Source organism: Mesoplodon densirostris, chromosome 8 (assembly GCF_025265405.1).
Source record: "Mesoplodon densirostris isolate mMesDen1 chromosome 8, mMesDen1 primary haplotype, whole genome shotgun sequence".
Lineage (NCBI taxonomy): Eukaryota > Metazoa > Chordata > Mammalia > Artiodactyla > Ziphiidae > Mesoplodon > Mesoplodon densirostris.
In genome coordinates this window covers 12,363,165-12,384,855 of record NC_082668.1, presented here as the reverse complement: position 1 = coordinate 12,384,855, position 21,691 = coordinate 12,363,165, and the positions used below count along the sequence as shown (strand labels likewise).

The 21,691-nt window shown below is 41.4% G+C and overlaps 1 protein-coding gene across 1 annotated transcript in view; it reads right to left on the bottom strand.

Moving 5' to 3' along the window:
• Positions 1-14,081: 14,081 nt before the first annotated feature.
• IRS1 (insulin receptor substrate 1) overlaps positions 14,082-21,691 on the bottom strand; it is a 61,727-nt gene continuing 54,117 nt past the window's right edge. Inside the window, exon 2 of the mRNA XM_060106048.1 lies at positions 14,082-15,112. The gene's annotated coding sequence lies outside the window, so the exon portion shown is untranslated. The remainder of the gene's footprint in view (positions 15,113-21,691) is intronic.

Genomic DNA, 21,691 nt, shown 5'->3' with positions numbered 1-21,691 from the left:
TTTTTTTTTTTTTTTTTTTTTGCAGTACACGGGCCTCTTACTGTTGTGGCCTCTCCTGTTGTGGAGCACAGGCTCTGGACGCACAGGCTCAGCGGCCATGGCTCACAGGCCCAGCCACTCCACGGCATGTGGGATCTTCCCGGACCGGGGCACGAACCTGTGTCCCCTGCATCGGCAGGCGGACTCTCAACCACTGCGCCACTTTGTGAATTAAAAAAAAATTTTGGGGGGGTATAGTTGATTTATTACAATGTTGTGTCAGTTTCAGGTGTACAGCAAAGTGAATCTGTTATACATCTATCTTTATTCACTCTTTTTAAGCTTCTTTTCCCATATTACAAAGCACATGAAAAGATGCTCAACATCACTAATTATTAGAGCAACGCAAATCAAAACTACAATGAGGTATCACCTCATACACATCAGAACGGCCATCACCAAAAAATCTACAAACAGTAAATGCTGGAGAGGGTGTGGAGAAAAGGAAACCCTCCTATGCTGTTGGTGGGAAAGAGCATGGATTTTATTCTCATTGTGGTTGGGCGCCTCCTTGAAGGCATGGACCACTGGCTTGTACTCAGTGTTATACCTGCCATTGTGTTTGCCTCCTGGAGAGATGTTACCCCACCGTCAGCCCACAGACTGTTGTGACAGAGATAAAGGGAGGGAAGGCTGATGGGAGGGGAGAAAGAGGAGAGAGCTGGAAGGAGGGAAGGAGATCAGAGTACAGACTTCCATACAGACGACTCTGATGTTTCTCCCCTTTGTCGGGGACTCAAGGAGAGACCGAGGCCGGCCTTGGTGGGTGGAGATATCTTCATCCTCCTGTGAAGATTTGGTGTCACACTGGTCCCCTTCCTCGGGTCGTCCCAGATGATGGCGGGGGCTGGGGAGGTGGGAGGTCCGTGAGAAGCACAGCTCATCGCTGCCTCTGGCTCCCAATGCTGGCAGTTCTGTCTCTCAGGTGACAGATAACAACTGTCAGATGGTCTCCCTGTGAAGCAATAAGCTTCCCCGAAACAAAGTGGCCGGCCAAGCTCCAGAAAACTGCAGTCTGGACAAAACACGCAAGCCAGGAAAAAATTAAAAGTTCATGAGCAACTGAACAAAGGACCTCGGGGAAATGTAAGGGGTTAAACATCAGCACACAATGTTCCCGACGCCCTTGAACGTACAAGGAGAAAAATCATCTCACATCCCTGGTCAAGGGAAAAAGAAACCATGGGAGAAACAAGTCAGTGTTTTGGTAGGAGAACTAAAAATAATGCCCTGAGAGGTTGGCCCAGCCCAGAAGTGTAGGGAAAGAGAAATGATAGTCAGTAGGTGAAGGCTAGAAACGAGACAGGGGGAGGGAGCCAGAGCCCGGCCCTTTCATCTTCCAGAGGGTGCTCCTTTCACAGCCTCAGTGACAGGTCCCCCTGGACACCCTCCTCTGTAAGAACACTGTGGTGAGGAGAATCTAGACTATAAATGAAGCAGAAACAACAGTCTTATCTTAAATATTTTTCTTCATTTATTTTGGTCTTAAATATAAAAAGAAGTGAACTCAACCCCAGGGGCCAAGTGGTGCAGGGGGTATTTGCTACGAGACAAGCATCTCCAAAAGAAGGCTTATGGATCAGAACAAAATAGGAGTGTTTGAATGAACAAGAAGTGTGAGAGTAGGAGACTCAGGGACCATATCTGAATCCAACTTAAAGGTGAGCACACCTGGATGGGATGACCGTTTCTAACCTCAGCTCAGATCTTAAAGAAAGTAATGCAATCATTGGACTTAAAGGCAGAACTAGCTAATATGTTCATCATTCATAATGTCCAGTTTCCTCATTGGTGCCAGTTTTGTGCTCGGAAAGCTGCATGAGTGCATTTCCGACAAGGGGCGCCATGATTGCAATATTCCATCTATGGTTTCATCATAAACCTCCTTGCACCACAGGCCTTTTTCACCAGAAAGGTAGGCTGCAGACTTCAAGCAAGGAAGACTCCTTGTGTCTAAGGCCTTTTAAACTTCACGGTTATAAAAAGGTAGACCCAACTGTTTTGGCATGAAGGAAGAGATTCTGTCCAAACGTTGTAAACATGTTTAGAATTAAAATTATTCTACAAGGTTTACAATGGATGGGGTCCCAGTTATGGGTGAAGCACTATTTCCAGTGCTCCGCATACGGTGAGGATGCCTTGAATGCTCTCCAAACCTCTGCAAAGTAAATGTCATCAGCCCTACGTTACAGATGGTAAAACTATGGCTCCTAGAAGTTGACAATTTTCCCACGGTCTCCCAGCTAGTCAATGGGATTCCCAGGTTGGCCTAGGACTGTCTGGTTCCAACACTACAGCCCTTTTCTAGAATAAAAACTCATCAGTCCACAACCACATAGAAACAATTAAATGGCAGATTTCAACTGCATGGTCATCTTTGGTGAAAATCTTTGATAATTGATTGTTTTCATTGGAGGCTCAACATTTTAATGGAACACACTCAGTGGGCATAGTCTTCTTACCTGAAATACTGTAGTGTAGTTTCCTAGAGAAGATATTTTGAGTTTATAATTTCCAAAGAGAAATGTTCTTTTGAAATTTTTGGCTGAGGGTTTTTCTTTGTGTCATGAAGATCAACTTCACTGCTAGGGCACAGAAGAGTAAAAATAGATTTCCCATTAGAAACAAAAAGTAGGAGTTGTTTGTCAGCCTGAAGGAAATTCTTTCATTCTTTTCCTGCTTTCCTTTTCTGCCAACAACTAAGCAACGCTCATCAGAGGGTGGGTCAGAGCCAACTTCATGTACGGGTAGAGTAGGTGGTTACCTACAAGAGATGACTTCAGAGATGTGAGGACAGGGGTGTTAATCCCAGGCAAGTCTTGAGAGCAACAGCCAACCAGGAACCCCATCTCCCAAAAACAAAGGAGAAAAAGTTTAGCTTTGATGAATGTACCCAGAATTACAATTTTTCAGAAAATCTAGAAATAAGCTTTCTTCATGGCAAACATGCAAGTTTCATGTCATTGTCAAAGTAAAGTTTTATTTTAATTACATAAAGGGACAAGGGACCAGTTCACCATTTTCCTTTTCAAGACTCAGTGCCTATAAAGCACTAAATCTGCTCCAAGTAAACTAAACATCTCCTACTAAACTTCTCTCCATATGGATACCTAAAACCCCACTATTAGCAATTAGTGTTGTCTCCACTCTGGAGAGACCCTGGGTCCCAAGAAAACATTTGGCAAAGGGGGAATACCCAACCTCAACCACGTGTAGAGCTGAGGGGAGAAAGAAGTAGGGACAAACTTTACTGACCTACTATTTTTCCCTAGGCCAGTCCCTAATTCTATAAAATTTTCTAGGGCATCATAAACATTATGAAATTCTGTGATTCTAAGAAACCATCTCTCTGTTCTGAATCTTTAAAGAATTCACTGGAAGTCACAGTCCCCCCTCCCCAGGAATAAAAAATACACACAGCTATACACAGGAAAAACAGTACATTCAATTTTAGAGTGTTGACAAATTTCTGAACCCCAGGGTAAGATCAGATAATTCTCCTATTTTATAAACAAAGAAGGAGCGAGCCAGAGAGAAGTGCTTTGCTCAAAGTCACTCAGTTAGTGGCAAAGCAAAGATGAGAGCTGAATTATTCCACAGTCACTAAAAGAAACATCCCCATCAGATTCCCATCTGTCAAACATTTCAGCAAACACAAATAGTAAGGTTACTCTATTCAGGAAGAAGTTTGTTTAGCTCAGCCAAACTTATTTTCTTTTTCAACAGATGAAGTAAACCAGATTCAGAACTGTACTTTTTTTTTTTTTTACATATGGGGCATGGGACCCTGCTACCTGGAATAGTTGGTGTGTGGTAGTGATGAAAGGGGGATGTAAAATTAAAGGAACAATTTGAATTTAAACCAGAAACATGCTGCTGACGTAAAAAAACAAGTTAGCTATTTTAGATGCATCATTAACTTTTCCTCCTTGAATTTTATGATGGGATGGGGAAGGAGGGGGGCTGTGGTGTGTGTGTGTGTGTATATGAGTGGTATGATACAGGGTGTGTGTGTGTGTGTGTGTGTGTGTGTGTGTATTTGGCTGCCATCTTCTGTGAAAAGCAAATGGGAAGCTCTATTTAGTTGAGCTTCAAGAGGTTGATGAGAGACAGCTGAGGAGCACTTGCATCCCAACTTAACCAGAGCCCCCAAAAGCAAAAGCGTAGAGAAGGGGTTTCCCTGGTGGCGCAGTGGTTGAGAGTCCGCCTGCCGATGCAGGGGACATGGGTTCGTGCCCTGGTCCGGGAAGATCCCACATGCCGCGGAGCGGCTGGGCCCGTGAGCCATGGCCACTGAGCCTGTGCATCCGGAGCCTGTGCTCCGCAACGGGAGAGGCCACAACAGTGAGAGGCCAGCGTACAGGAGAAAAAAAAAAAAGTGTAGAGAAGAAAGGTAGACTGGGGAGGTGGGAGTGGGAGAGGGGTACAGGTTTTGTCCGGAACTGCGCCTTGAGAACTTTCCCCGTAGCTGCATAATTTAACATCTAATAATAGCAATGGGAATATGTGGAAGCCAAAAACTTATTTTTAAATAGATTTATCATTCATCTATTAGCACCTGAAGGCCAAATAAAGGGAAGTCAGCAATTTAAAATAAACAAAACAAACAAACAAAAATACAAAACAAAAAAAAGAGAGAATTTTCCACATGGCATTTCTGACAACCCACTGTCACAAAAGTATATCAGGATTTCAATGAACATGGATTTTTAATTTTTCCAGTTTCCATGTCTTTGAACTGTTAAACTGTGGAAGTAAAGGTTTGAAGTTGGAGGGAACTGAGCTGGAACCTCAACACTACACTGACCCACTGAGTGACTTAGACAGGTTCCCTTCTACACCTTAGATTATTTTACTCTCTAAAATGGGGTTATATGTGATAGCTACAAACCTTTGGGACAAAGGCACATGAGTTGATCCGTGACCAGCGACAGGCGTGTGGCGAAATGCTTGATAAATGTGAGCCGTGCGTGTTACTCGGGTTTTCACTCTACCTGATCCAGGAGGCATTCTCAATTCATGGGCAGGAGACTGGGGACCTAAGATTCTTGGCTTCACGTGAGAACGAGTTGTACCATCGATAGGTAAAAGATTCCGGCCAGCAGTAACCCTTTGAGATTCTCTGATGCTTTCTGGTCCCTTTGAAAGCTGGGTATGGGAGCCTTTCCACCTGGCCGCTCTGATTCCCTCATTCCAGCTTTCTGGTCCTTAACAGCTGTCCCATTTCAACACTGTCCCTGTCTCCTACCTGCCACCTTGCTGACTCTCCAGGTCGACCTCAGCAACCCTCCAGGACAGGACTTCCCAATCTGCGCACACACTTCTCCCACTGCATGCTGGGCCATGAGAGCACCTCAAACCTCGCCAGGAAAGGGGCATTAAAGCCCTTTTAGAATCTGTTTTAATCAACCTGGTATAGATACAGTTTTAAAATAAAGTCACATTAAATGCGGGTAGAACAGAAATCCAGTTTTCTTACCCATAAAACAAGTGGTCCAGACACACTGAGATCTGAGATCACTTCCAGAACTAATACGGGAGTGCCAAGAACTGGGTTCTTGTGCCACATCATAGCATATAATAGTTCGCAAATAATATCACAGGTGTGGTGAATGAATAAGTAGTGGGGTTTTATAATTTAAAACTACCATGGAATTGTGTTCCTATCCAATGACAATTTATAACAATGCTTTTTTTTTTAAATCCAATAATCCTCAAATATGTTATCTTCGTCTCATAGGTTATCAGGTATTATCTTCCTGACCTGAATTCATGCTCTTGCCACTGGTTTCGTTCTTAGCACTGCAGCTGATGACGAGTTGGAGAAAGAGACTGGAAGAGGATGCCTGTTTACTGTCTCTCCTATTGGTCGAGATCCTGCCTGCTGTTCTGGAGACTGACCACAGTCTACTTTGAACTTCTTTTGGAGTCTCTTAGGGAAACCCAACTTCTTTAAAAATGATAACTTTTAACTAATGATTTCTCCTTTTTTTATTTTTATTATTTTTTTGGCTGTTAATCTAGAAAAACTGAGGCAACAAAAGGAAAAGGTATCATCCGAGATTTACTCTGCTTCAGCTCTGCGTGCCTAATGGTAAAAGTAGTTTAGTGTTAAAGAAGTCCTTTTAGCACTGCAAGGATCAGCTCCATAGGGGTTAAGAGACAGTAATAAACTTTGTCCAACAGCACTGTAATTGTGGCAGGAGCACTCCAGAAAGCCCCTTGAACAGATCCAGGATAATTTCAGAAGCCCAGGGCAAGGGTCTTTGCCTCATCGTAAGGGTCTTCACCTTCTCTCTCTTAAAAAACATCTATTAGGGCTTCCCTGGTGGTGCAGTGGTTGAGAGTCCGCCTGCTGATGCAGAGGACATGGGTTCGTGCCCCGGTCCAAGAGGATCCCACATGCCGCGGAGCGGCTGGGCCCGTGAGCCATGGCTGCTGAGCCTGCGCGTCCGGAGCCTGTGCTCCACAACGGGAGAGGCCACAACAGTGAGAGGCCCGCGTACCGCAAACAAAACAAAACAAAACAAAACAAAACAAAACAAAACAAAAACATCTATTATAGGGCTGGGCAAACATTTTTAGAAAGGATCAGATAGGAAGTGTATTACTTTGGGGGCCATTTGGTTTTTGTCACAATTACTCAGCTCTGCTGTTGTAGTGCCATAGGCAATACATAAATGAATGAGCAGAGCTATGGTCCAATAAAACTTTATTTACAAAAACAGACAGCCGGACTGGAATTGGCTCACAGGCCATAGCTGGCTGACCCCCGACTGATTGATCACGGAGTGTTGAGATGTATGGTAATACCAGCATATGGGGGTTCGCTAAGATTCTCACTCAACCTCTCCCCACCCTTTTTTTCTTTGACTGCACCGTGCGGCATGTGGGATCTTAGTTCCCCGACCAGGGATCGAAACTGTGTCCCCTGCGTTGGGAGTGCTGGTTCCTAACCACTGGACTGCCAGGGAAGTCCCAGACCCCCTTTTTTTAAAACAATATTTTGTTTTCTTTCTCATTATGAAAATGAGACATGATCATTGTAAAAACTTACAGAAAAATAGAAAATATAAAATAAAAATGATGCAAGAGGGAGGAGGTATGGGGATGTATGTATATGTATAGTTGATTCACTTTGTTATACAGCAGAAACTAACACACCATTGTAAAGCAGTTATACTCCACTAAAGACGTTAAAAAACATCATCCATCAAACATACCACTTTTTAATACTTTGAGATATTTTGTTTTGTTTGGGATTTTGTTTGGTAGAATCAAGATAAAGCTGTATTTACAGTAAGTGCAAATTTACCTAATTCTCGCATTTTTATGCTAATTCCTACGTAAGTTTAGACTAATTTTACTAATTTCTACTTTATAGATTATTTTTTCAGGAGCCATGAGAAACTCTAGTGATATCACTTCTCTCACACTTACAGTGAGAGGTTGTGGTACTTGAGATTTGGAGCAACTTACATAGAGAAGGGAGTGGAAAGGATACTGCCTAGTGACTGCCAATAACACATTCCAGTAAGGTCAGGGTGTAGAACAGCCCCGGAGAGGAGTGTGTGTGTGTGTGTGTGTGTGTGTGCGCGCGCGCGTGCGTGTGTTGGGAAACAACTTGTTACTAATATAGTTTCCTGAGGCCCCTGTTAAAATCTCTATGTTATAATAAACCGGTCAGGAAATTCTGTATAGGTAGTGTACAGTCCAAGCTTTGAGAAGCACTGTGGGTTCACGGGGCTCAGGACATGCCACCCCCAAATACAGCCCTTTGGCACACTGAATATTTTAAGTTGAAGGAGTTTGAGAAAACAGCAGCAGCAGGAAGGTCACTTTGACCTTCTCTCGCCATCTGCCCCTGAGACAGGTCATAAAACCCTCATGTGAGAAGTGCCCTCCCTACACTCAGGAAAGGAGCATCCTTATCTCCAAAGACAAAGAGACGCCAAGAAGAATGCAAACAGACAGGCCTTGCTCATTTTCCCCCAGTTCAGTATGCTAACCTCACGCTCCTTAACCTATCATATTCCTCCACAAGGGTCCACGCTCCATCAAACCCAGCACAAAAATACTCAGCGAGCTGTTTCTTCAGGTCCTTAGGAAGGCTCCATGTCATGTAAAAATGCATATGTATACATTTATATGTTTTTCTCTTGTTAATTTGTCTTTGTCAGTTTAATTTTCAGACCCAGCCAGGGACCTTAAGAGAGTCAAGGAAAACCTTTCCCTCCCCTGGAGGGTATGAGAGAGGCGATTCCCATATTGAGGAAGCTTTGACCATTCTATCACTTCAGGTCAGGACTCTCTCTAGCTCAGATGACCCCACTTTTTTCCTATTGTCCATCTGGGTCATTTATCTAATCATCAGTATCCACACCAGGGAAGGTAAGGAGTTCTGATTTAATGAGTTTACAGGAGGCAATACATAAAAGCTGATGCCTAAAAATACAGGTGCTTGGATTTTTTTGTGGCTTTCACATCTCACCTACTGTCCTGCTACGTTCCTAAAATAAAGTTATCTCTATTGTGCTGCTGAAGAGGGGTGAGCTTCTTCAGGGAACAAATGGGGAATCACAAAAAGACTTTGGACAGGAATGAACTAAGCTAGACACAAAGATAAAGAATGGAAATAAGTGTAATAAGGGTCTGTTACTGGGTAGGGTAGAAATGATAAGTTGGAGAGAGGTTTCCTCTCTGGTTCATGAGAGATCATATTTGCTCAGTAAGTTAGTAATAAAAAGAAGCTGTAGTGATAGTGTTTTTAATGTAGAGAATTTAATTTTTTAAAGAATTTGGAAACCAGAGACTTGCAGTGGCATTGATGAGAATACAAGCTTTGCCATCAAGCAGTCCACGCTTGAGAGGCTGCTCCATCCCATAGTATCCCTTATAGTCATGCCCCTTCTCTCTTCTGCTTGCCTGTCTAGGGAATATAGAAATGATACATGGTAGTATCTACCTCTGGGTTGCTGAAAGGATAAAATGAGATAACCGCTGTACATCCTGGTGGCTAATCTAGAATAAACACAGAATAACTGCTGCTATTGTTTATAATAGAATCAGTGAGGTAATTACAAATTCTCCTTGCCTGTTCACTCTTGCAGGCATTTTATTATTGACATTTTACTTGCCATAGTTTGTTTCTGTATATGTGTAAAGATAATAAGACAATTATGCTATAAATTGCACCATTAATTCACTCCAACTAGACTTCCCTCAAATTAATACTAATGAGTGATGTTTACTTGTAATTTTAATAGAAGTTAGAGTGATGTTTGCTTTGCAATACCACTGGCAGGGAAAAAATCAGTTTTTTGTTTTTGTTTTTTTAAAAAATAAATGGAGAAAGCTAATATAAAGTGAAGATGAAATAATGACTTCAAGCATTTATTCGATCATGTTGCATGTTACTTCTTAACAATAAAAATTTCATTTACTATGCGTGCCAGGCAGAAGGAAGACTCCTCTGGCCTGGTGCACCAAATAAGGATAGAAAAGACAGAAAACTCAGTCTTGTCACTCTTGTGGAGCACCATGCTCGTTAAAAGTAAATAAATTAAAAAGATTAATCTCAAATCTGTTTCCAAAATGTTCAATAATTTGAGTCTACCCTAACAACATAGGACACATCAATCATCTATTTAAATTGTTTAAGCAAGAAAGCTCAACTTGGGAGGGACGGGCGGGGGTTTGCTGTTTGTATATTGGCAACATGGTTTATTATTTTCAAAAATCATTGGTGTTCTATCCATTCCAAGGGTGAAACGATCCAAAAGGCTCCCCTTGTACAGAAATCAGGATTTTCCAAACGTGCCAACCACAAGAATCACCTGTTTAGACATACTTTCCCAGACAGCTCCAGGAAATCAGCATGTTGAGTAAGTGGCCCTAGTCATCAGACAAGTTTGGGCAACACTTCCCTGCAGTGGTTCTCAGCCCTGACCTGTACTGGCGTCTCCTGGAGAAGATAAAAAGCAGCCGCAGCAGCAACTGATGCCTAGCCCCCTTCCCAGACAAAGTAAATCAGCATCTCTGGAGTTGGCCTGGCCACTGATGACAATTTTTCAAATGCTACCCAGATGATGCTAACCATCTCAGACCCCGTCCAGAGGTCCCCTCCAAGGCAACCTGCATCAGAACAAGAGCTTTGTTGAAGGTTGACAAGGCTCTTCTAGTGCCTCTCAACAGAACACATACCTTTCCACCCCAGGGAGGATAGGTTTTTGCTCCCCCCTCTCTCTTCCCATCACACCACCACCAACAAAAGCAACTCACAATCTTTTCAGAGGTCTTTTTCTTTATATTCTTGGCCATTGGAAGCCAAGTGAAGAGGGACAGGGTGAGGTAAACCTATCCATTCCAAAATCATTTATTAAAGTATGTTAAATAGTGTCACATTGCTCTTACCCAATCAAATGCCCCGGAAAACTTTAATTGGCAGTTTCTGTTTCATGTCCCATAATCAAAAACATGAAGGATCACTAGCATTCACATCCGTGAATTCATTTAGACAGTTTTCTTTAATTAACGATGAAGACACTACAGTTCTAAGTACCAGACAGAATCAGGGGGAAAAAAAACCTGAAAATAAGCATAACACTATAAAGAAAACTTGGAAAAAGTGAATCTAAATAAAAATATATACCTGGCCTGGTATCCATTACATATATACATAATACATGTTATACACATATATACAATAAATGTTTTGGTAGCAATACAGACCATGCATTGGTCCTTTTGAACACAGATGAAGTAGCACCATAAGCAGCACCACCATCTTAAGATGATAAACCAAACTGCACATACATTAAATGAAAAAATATATATGTATTTAATTTGGCCCACTCTGTAGCCAAGACGTGTAAGGAAAGAACTTTGTAAGAAAAATGGTTCCGGGAACTACAATCTTAAGCCAATAACGAAGTTCTAAAAAGAAAAAAAAAAAAGCACTAAAGATGTCTATACAAATACAGACAAGTTTTCCTGTTCACTGAATTTGTCCTATCATGTGGCATATTGTTTAACACTGGGGAAATTAACAACAAAAACAAAGGGAGAGATTTAAGTGCCAGGTGAATAGCCAAAGTCTTTAATACCAGATCTCTTGGTGTATACATCACAGATGCCATCATCAATGAACTAGGAAAGGAAGACAACTCTCCAGCTATGCCCTATGCTTTCCTAATTGTATTAGCTAATTCTAAGCTCTTGATTACTGATAAATTTCATTAAGAATAGGGTCAAACACCTCCAACATCATTCCACCACTTCCCAGCACCTAATTTGATGCTCTGGTTACAAGTAGGGAAGGAATCCTGTATGCCATCTGACCCACACCTTCTCTATCCATCCTTAGAAGACTGATTTACAGAGCTATAGAAGGACCCTCATGATCTTCTCTGACTTGGATTTGGAAATGACCAATGGCACCAAGTGTTTAACCCCTTGATGGTCTACTGACCACAGGGCTCTATTTGCCCTCTATGACTAAGCTCACAGAGTGGAGGTAGATCTCTTACATCTGGCAAGGTCATATTTCCTCACATCCCTACAATGTATGCTTCTTCCTTTCGAATTTCTCAGCAGCCTATATAAATGCAGCATTCATACTGCAACTAACATACATGAGGTCCTAGGAACACTTACTCCCCTGTCAAGTCCTTGCAAAGGAGCAAGTTTCTATCTGGTCTCTATCCATTCTCCTTTCCATGCCTTCCAGAGGGTCCTGTCTCTCCCCAGTCAAGGTCTTAATTCCTGCAGTGTTTCTGGTTTCCATGCCTCCTTGTGTGACAGACTGACCTACAGAGCCCTGACAAAGCAGTTGGAACATTGCACATTAATCTCATTTTTTGTGGCTCTGTTATCAGTGGATGATGAGCTCCCCTCCCCCATTTTGAAACCATCTGCAGTGAGTAAAAATGAAAGTTTTCAACTACACGGCGTATTGCATTCAGGATGCAAGATTGAACAAAACAGGGCCTCATTATTGTCAAATACTGTTTCTTATAGTTTAGTAAAGCTGTTTAATACTTTAAATGTCTCAGATTTAAAAGACAGCTAGGAGGCAAGCGTCAGTGAAAGAAAAGTTAAAAATCTCTACTTCTGGCTAGACGATTTTTAGAAAATCCATTTTTGCAGTCAATGTTGATAAGTCAGGAGAGTCCCTGACCTTTGAAAGTTAGCAAGAAACAGCCACAAATGTAACATCAGTACTGAATTGTCATTATTGACTCAGGTGGTTGATCATTAATGGATTCTCTTCACTTTTAGCTGGTTCTAGGACTTTTATTTTCTTTTGCTCAGAATAAAGACATCATCAAAGTCATGGAACATATTTGTTCTTTCCACAAAGGAGAATTTTAAAACTCTGCCTAAGTCTCTAAGAAAGAACACTGTAAAAGGTTGGTCTCATGAAGAAAAGCCACTAACTTACAGGTTAACCAGAGGCCACTAGAAGTCCCATTAACGTAAGCCTTTGGCTGGCCTACAAATACTTTGAAATGGATAAAAGCCAAGTCTCCTGAATAGGAACTGAATACAAGGACTTAGCAGCTAAAGATCAACCCCTCATGTAGACAGAGCAAGAGTTTTTGCCTTAAATACCAGCAACTTCCAGTTTTAAATGGGTGAAGTTTGATACCATCAGAAAACCCAGCTCGGGGACCACTAGAAGCAGCTTAAATAAGAATGCCTACCTTGATACTGTTCGACTCAGGAAAACATCAGTGAAACAGAAACCAAGAGATGGCTTTTTCCAGTCTGATTCATTTCTTGTTCTCACCCAGAATATGTTGATAACCCCACATACAGAGGTATCTTGGTAATACATATTCAAAGTTTATGTTCCTTGAGAAATAATAACTACCTTTACAGGAAAATGGGTGGGGCTGACTTTGTTCATTGATTTCTCTTTAATTATTTATGTCTTCAACGGAAGAGAGTGGACAGCTTGTCTCCTTCCTACACAAGCAGGAGTATGAGTCAAAATACTTGAAAAATGAAAGTTTGACTAAGAAAGTCTTTTTTATAAAGAGTAAAAAAAACAACAAAAAACTTTCATATCAAATTTTTAAAATCGGTAGTGTTCTCTCCTAATAGGAAATGATGTCATTCAGTAAGTTCCTTGAAAACAATGGATTCTTATGACTACAGACCTATTTATCTTAGAAACTGATGAGCATGCAAATGATTAGAATCTGCAACAATGAACATTGTACAAGAGTCTGTGAGGTACATGCCATCCGGCTGAGTTAACAGTAACACAGGCCTCAGCAGGGTGAGGGGTTCCATTGATCCCCACTCCCTTTTGAGTAGAGCAGGGGGTACCTGACCCATTGATGAGCAGCCACTGCAATGGCCCCCAACCCTGGCCCCTTCCTGGCAGCCCCTCTCCCACCCAGGGAGATCAACCCTTCAGTGAAAGAAAATGTTGCTCCTCTCAATAGCAGGGCTGGGACTTCCTGATGGAGAGTTTACATGGACTCTGGGGGAGTCTGATACTAGCCTTAATTCACTGAACCTTTAGGAAGTTTTCTGGTCAAAGATTCAAAACTCTGTAGGCAATTTCTTGAAGTACGTCCATTGCCATTTCTTTTTCACAAGGAAAAATTCCAAGATGTGTGTACTTTCCAAACAAGAAAAGGATTAACATTTTCACTGCTGGCTAGATGTTTACATAGCAGGTCATTATGCTTTGATGTGCTCTCTGTGCCCTGGGTTTTATTAACTAATCACGCATAGGCCAGTAGCCACCAGGGCAAATGGACCAAATTACATTCAGTTAAATAATGTAACACTGGACATTCTCAGAAAACATGAGATAAGAGTCTTAAGGAAAGTGACATGTAGCCCTGGTCATGATAAAAAAACACGTTCTGGAATTTTAATTTCTGGTTAGAAATGAAAGAAAAGTATTCACTTGTCTTACATCTTTCTAGAGACAGTGCAGGAAATGAAAGATCCTAATGTGTGCAACAGAAAAAAAAATGGTGGCAATGGAACAGGAAGCTTACAGAAGTGGGGGAGGGGAGAAGAAAAGATCAACAGTCTCTAGTTTATTATGAATAGAAAGAAATTTCCAGAATTTACAAACACCCACATTGTTCATTCCAAAGAGAGCCTTTGATTCCAAGGGATCACCCATGTCGCCTCCTCTTTACAGTATATACAATGGAAGACACTGATTGCCTTTTCTTGTAATTTTGTTTCCATTCAATTGCCAATTTTAAGCTGACACTTGAAAATACCCAGTAGAATATATCCTTCTTCAGTTTAATTAACATGGCCTATTGCCTTACAGAAAAAAAAAAAGAACGAAATTAAGATCAATTCTTGTAAGGATCTCAGCTCAACATCAGGGCTATATTACAAGAGATAGTATCAGCAAATAGAACTATACAATTGAGAACCATCTATGGCACTATGATTCTTATTATATTACTTTTCTGAATTACAATCTTAAAACAAGGATCGTACCCTATTCTACTCTTGTTAGCCTTGTTTTAAGCATTTGCTCCACTCTTTACAACAGAACATTGTATACCTCAGTTCCACATCCCCAAAAAAGATGTGCTGTAAGAAAAGTTACATTTTAATTAAAAAAATTACACTTATAAATCAAAAACCTATGTTAAATATTTAATACTCTCTCCACCCAAAGCAAACAGTTCTGTATGAAATAATTTACAATGATGCTCTGTCGTACACGGGTTTCAGCAGCAGATGAAATGTGTCTTGTAAATGCAATGAGCGTAAACCCATTCTCTTGTGGCACGGTGGGGGGCACATCAGCTCATGTGGCCAGCTAAGTCCTTAAGGTTGAAGATGAAGTTTATGCAGACTCATTGTTCTGGTGTCACAGTGCTTTTTTCTTGGCACGATATAGAACGTGCAGTTCAGTCAACAAACTCCTGAGGATTGTGTAAAGTAAACAAACTGAAATGGGTGCATCGTACCATCTACTGAGGAGGAAGATGTGAGGTCCTGGTTGTGAATCATGAAATATTTAGAGTCTGGGTACCCATGAGTTAAAGGAGGATTTGCTGAGGTCATTTAGGTCTTCATTCTGAAAAGGAAAACGAAAGAATTCGTCACCACGGGCATCTCAAAACGCACATTTGATAGCTTTTTAGGGTTCTTTTTTTTTTTTTTTTTTTTGCTGTACGCGGGCCTCTCACTGCTGTGGCCTCTCCCGTTGCGGAGCACAGGCTCCGGACACACAGGCTCCGCGGCCATGGCTCGCGGGCCCAGCCGCTCCGCGGCATGTGGGATCTTCCGGGATCGGGGCACGAACCCGTGTCCCCTGAATCGGCAGGCGGACTCTCAACCACTGCGCCACCAGGGAAGCCCAGGGTTCTTCTTTTAAAAGGGGCAGCACCTTTTAAAAGGGGCAGCTTCAGGTAAACTGAAGCTACAGGCACATGCAGTACTGAGTACTTCAGTACAATCAACAAACTGTACTTAACTTCTTTCTTTCAAAATGCAAGAGTCTACAGCAATCACAAACTCAAAATAGCCAATATTAAGTCAGTAAACCAATCGATGTGATTTGGAGGTTTCAGAAGTTTAGCAATACAAAAATACAAAACACTTTGATGTTCTTATGATCAAAACAAAAATGTCCACTGAAGCTTTTGTGTAAAACAACTACAAAATATGGTAAGCAGGTTACAGTCAGGCTAGGCTTCATCTTCTTTTGGTTAAAAGTCAACTACAGACTTTAGAATTTGAAGTTGCAGGGCTTAACATTACAAAATCTGAAATCGGTTTTTAACCTGACATTGGTTGACAGGAGAATTTTAGATGCAAAAGGAGATCCAAGCAAAAGAGACCTAGTTAATCATTAACTAAAGAAAGGGGTTCCGATTTAGGTCTAACAGAAATAAGTTATTCTGGCAGAAATACAACATTTCTTCTATGCAATTTAAAAAGTCAAACCTCAAGGGCTGTTACCCATTCCCCTCCAGAGAGGAGACACCTTTTCAACCTCATAAAGCCTCTTTTGCTCTCAAGTCTTAACATTAGAAAATCCTTCTGAGGTCCCTATTTTTCATGCATCCAAAAGGTATCTATAAACATCAATATTTATAGAATGTCCTGAGCAGTAGATGGCACAGAGTAGCTAATCAATATACCTGTTGAATGAGTAAATGGTTGCATTAAGTACTATGGAGGATACAAAGGTGAATTCTGCTATAGGCTCTGCTTTCTAGAAATTCTAGCAAGGAAGGTAAGCTTCATTCACAGATAGATGGAATGCAAAGCAGAAACGGGGTGAATACCATGATAGATGCACATAAGCAAAAAGCTCTGGAGGTATGGAGGTGGGAAGAACACTTCTAGCTAGGAGAGTAAAGGAAGCACCTCGTTGACACACTTGGCTTGGTTTGGCAGAAATGGAATAGTTTGGGGATGTGGAAACAGGGATGGGGTTTCAGTGTTGCATCTCCAGAGCCCAGCACAAGGGCTGGTACCTAGCAGGAACTCACTAAATATGAACAGAACGAATGAAAGGGACAAGGCACACTTCCCACTGGGGGCACAGGACAAAACGAGGCCCAGTGGGATGAGAGCCCAGCCCTGGACAGGCCAAGTGAGGAATGTGGTTTTGTCGGAGCACAAGATATCAGCAAAGGGGTAGGAGGAGTGACGTCTACAAACGCAGGTTGGGGTGGGTGGTGAGGAACCTTGAAGGACAGGCCAAGATGTCTTTAAATAAGTGAAGGGACCACAAGGACATGCTTTGTGATATGATCCACACGCAAGCAGTAATGATCCAGGTCAGCCACAAGGACAGCGATAGACTAGAAAATCCACACGAGGTAAATGTTGACCAACGTAATTTTTTCTTTCTTTTCTCTGCCTCTCCTCTTTGAAGGAGAGTATGGCTGGGACCAGCCAGCATTCATCATCTACAGAATGGCTTTCAGGGAAGTTGAAATTTACCAGATAAGGACTCAGTTTTACCAGGAGATTTCTGTTCATTTCACAGTCTTAACTCCGCCCCTAAATGACAGAGAAAGTCTATTTTTCTACTTACAAATAAAGCCTTGACATAGAGACACCAAGGTTTAAAAAAACAAACAAACAAAAAGAGCACTCCAGGCTTATCTCTCTAATTGCCAGAGAAACAGGATTCACTGTGAAAGCTACAAGTGAAAGAAAACCTGGCCTTTCAAAAACCCCAGAGATCTTACTTACTTTCAAGTTTCTCCTGAATTCATACTGCAATCTACCAAAATGTTCCTACCAGGATATCTACATACAGCTTAACACAGCTTCATACATCTGGGCCTACAATTAAGTAGGAAGGCCATACTTTATTACAAAGGCTTGAGACAAACAAACAAACTGCCAATTTATGTAAAATGGGGGAAAAGTTAAGGATGCACAATGTGCTTTTCATTTTACGTCTGGCTCTCATCCAGAACAGCTGAATGAGCAGCTCAGCACAGGAACAAACTATATCCAGTTGTGTCATCACATGTGCCAACCTGCATGGATGCAGAAGGGCAGAAATTGGGGGCCCTTCAAGGAGAGAAAAAAAAACATGGCTTCGCCAGATGCTGAAATCTATTGCTTTGGGCCACTCGGAAACCATCCTTGTAATTTTCCACAAGTAGTATGTTCAAAGAGCAGGAAATAAAAGGATATAACAATTCCTTCATATACCTTCCACTCCAAAATCTCGGCATACTTTTCAAAGTCTTTATCGTAAATCCTGATCAACATATGTCTCAGCCACTAATGCTACCTACCAGCACCATCAACTTAGGAGTCTAGAAAAAAGTTAAAGTGGGAAAGTGGTAGGCAAGGCTGACATAGAGGAAATGGGAACAGAAGCTATAAACAGACAATAGAGGCCTGGAAAAATTTAAAGAGAGAGTATGAAGTTCACAACTGTTTATCTTTGTGCAAGGGTGTGTGTGTGTGTGTCTGTGTCTGTACATAAAGTTTAGCTACTGAGTAAACGACAAAGAGTTTTAACAGACATCCTCAGTGAGGACTCTTCCTTCCTGCAGCCACCCTGGGGTCTGCATACTTATTCCAATCATGCAGCCATTGTTCGAAGCATTTTTGGAATGCCTTCTTCAAGTCCCATTTCTTTCTTGCAACTGCCTTCTCAGCCTTGGGCATATTCTTTTGAATGGTCTCTATAGCAGCCAGTTTGGCCGTCTGAGGGCACATTTGATCTTTGGAGACAGCCAAAAAGCTTTGAGAGACAAATATGGTGAGTAAAAGAGCTGATTAAGCTGGATAATGGTTCCCAGCGAGGTATTATCGAAAGCCAAAGAACTCCAAAAACTAAAGTTCCCAAACCATAGCTGTTTACCATTGTTGTAACGAGTTTTGTCGGAAAGGAACTCTCCTAACATTACACACAGACCTTAGCAGACGCCTCATGGGACTTCAGTTCATCTGTCTATATGCCTGCCTCTACACACTTGCAATCAAGAAGGGCTGTGCGTGAATAAAGCAGCTTACTTGACGAAGGGCAACCGTGTATATTTGTTTGCATGCAGTATAATCTATATTCATACATCTTTGTAACTTGGGAATATGTAAAAAAAAAAGCAATACTAGCCTCCCACAGTCATTAAATGCAATAAACATCTGTTGAGTGACAAATTAAAAAAAAATACAATGATAAAGGCTGTAACGCACGTGCTGGAAAAGAAGACATGGGCAATGTGTGTTTAATGCACTTTATATATACAACTCCAATCGACTCACAACCAACCATATGAGGCAAATATTGCTACGATGTTTTACAAAAACTCATTTGTAGCGCTCATAAACTGGAAACGGAAAAAGCAAAACATATCCTTGGAGAAGAGCTGTGCAAATATCAAATGGTGATGTTCCTGTTATACATTCTCTCTAGTTACATCACTGGGGAATAACTTCTGAACCCAGAAATACGATGCACCTGTCACAAGATTTAGTAGCAGGAAATTACATTTTGACAAAATTTCATCACCACATCAGCATCTACAGTCTGCATGTGTCTTCTCACAGGATAAAACCCACCTAATCCTGTTGCCAGTAATGAAAAATGTAATTTTTAAAGCATTATCAAATAAGTCAACACTTGGGCAATGCTGCTTGAGACCTATGGATTATTGCATTATTGTATCCAGTAGGAATTTACATCTTCTGGACTCGACCCACTTAAACTATGCCGGCTAGAGCTGAAAAACAAATAAAGCTTCCGCTTCCTTTCACACTATCTCAGCCTACTGATTAGTCTCCACTGAGTAAGCAGCTGAAAACAGCATAAGGTTATGATATAAGTACAAGAGAAGGATCCACACCCTTTCAGCAATGCATTTTTAGTCAAACCCATTGGCTAAAAGTTTTTATCTTGTATTTAACTTTTGTTGAGTTAAGCACAACATAGTTAAAATACCTGGTTAGAACGTTACTGGCGGTTTCTGCTTTTACTAAGGAGATGGGAGTATAATATTGTAAGTTGCTTGGCTGTTGTCATGTATAAAAATGTAGCCAGAAAGAAACTCTTCCTTATCCAATTATGCTTGAAAAAAAAAGTAACTATAGTAATGACTTTTCTTCAATGGAGATCATTGTTTGAGATCTTATATTGTAGATTCAACTAGAAAAATTCATATAAATAAATTCCTCCACTTGAAGAAATGTGTCAAAACTGCACATTTCTCTTTCCCTTAACATAAACAGCTGTGACTTAAAAAAAAAATCTTGAGCGTAATATAGAAAATTTATGAGGCAGTAAATGTAAAGAAGGAATAAACATATAATTCATTATAAACATTATAATTCCTGTCACCCAAGGGAAACCGCTATTCAGCTATGGTTCTGATTTCATTATTTACTTAAAGGATTTGAACTTTTAATATTCCATATTTAATGTCAAAAATATTTTAAGTAGCGAGGAAATAATGTTTTAATCACATTTAGATCTTTCCCATTCTGAAAAATCTGTGATGAGAAATCTGTGATGAGAAGATAAAATGTTAACCAACATTTTAAACCTTCTTGGTATTCTACTCTTTCCCATCCTCCCAATTCATTGTGCATGGGGGGGAAGTATGACAATTTGAAAGCAGAAAAAAACCCCTCTGGCTTCCTGGGTTTAGTTTCCAAAAGCATAAGTCCTTAAGGGAACGGCACAGGCAAAGTATTCAGAAGAGCCAGGAGGGTGGGGGGGAGACTACTCTCAGAGGAGAAAAAGGTTACCTTTGGCTGGGATCAGAGGGAGAAAAAAGGTGGAAGGGATGTGAGCGCAGAGAGGTCGGTAGGGAACTCTGCACCTTGCAGGATGCTGAACACAGCACCTGTGACATCTTCCTATACCCTGTCTTCCCAGGTCTGTTGATTTCTTATTTCGCACAATTATATTCAACTGCGTACCACTAACCATGAGCACCGTTCATCTCCTCAGCTACCGCACTGACGCTAATGTAGTTAATTCATGGTACTGCTAATTTAGAGCTGATCAAGTCTTCCAGAATGCTTACCTATAACACCTTATAACACACTGCAAAAGTACTCTGTTTTTAAGCGTACCTGAAACCTGAAAAACAGGCCCAGTAATTTTTTTAAAAATCATCAGTATCAAATACATTTATAGTCCTGGTAGTGTGTAGGTGTTCCTTATTTTACCATTCACGATGCAATCACCGACAGATAAACGAAAGTATGGATCCATCTGAGGGAACGTGAAACCCCTTATGAAAGGAATTTCCTGACTTACAGCTTGGGTTCTACCATGTGGGTTTGATGGTAGCATCTAGGGAGGAAGCAGCATTACCAGCCCAGCTCTGTTAGCTACGGTAATCACCCAAAGAAAAGAAAGTTAAATCCAGAGAGCTTGAAGTTTGGGCCAAGGGGAACATTTCTCTGCTCTTCACAAGGTATGGCTGGGAGGTATGGGGGCAAGCTGAGACTCTGGGAAAGGACAGCTCTAAGTAGTGAAAAAGGCTTCTGTTTTAAAGCCTTCAGACCATAATCACCAAAAAGAAAAAAGAAAAAAAATCTAGTTAGGATTGAACTAAAGAAGTCAAGTTAGAGGTAAGACCCAAGATGTTTGCTACTTTATGTTGAAAGGAGAAAGCCGTTTTAGCTAAAGGAAGGAAACCAACATCTTAGGTCAGAACTGAGCTGGAAAAGACTTGGTTTCATGGTATTAAATGGCAAAGGGTAACCAACCGGCCAAGCCAGAGCTTTTTAATGGAGCTGCTTAAATAGCAGTTTTGCCTGGTGAGAGTCACATGGGGGAGGGTTGGTGAAAATAACAAGGTTGCTGGCCAGCCCTTCCAGAGCGCAGAGTTGCCAAGGACGGATATTCGGGGAGAGTTGCCAACATGTGAGAGGCCATCTCGCTCCAGTTCCCCTTTTGTCCCAGGGAAAGACCTTCTGGCAGGGCTGGTGACTTCAGGAGACCACTAATGAAGACAGGCACACATATTACACAAAGGAAAGGAGAGGGAGGGCCCAAGGAGCCGACCGTCACGCCTGTGGGCTCCCGATGTGGTCCAGCACGGGGAAGGCTGTCAGCGCCAAAGGGCAGAGGAAGGAGGGTCTGGAAACTTTTGCAGAGAGTTAGGGATTTACGGAGAAGATAGATTTAAACAACAACAACATATCGTTCTCAACAATGAAAAGT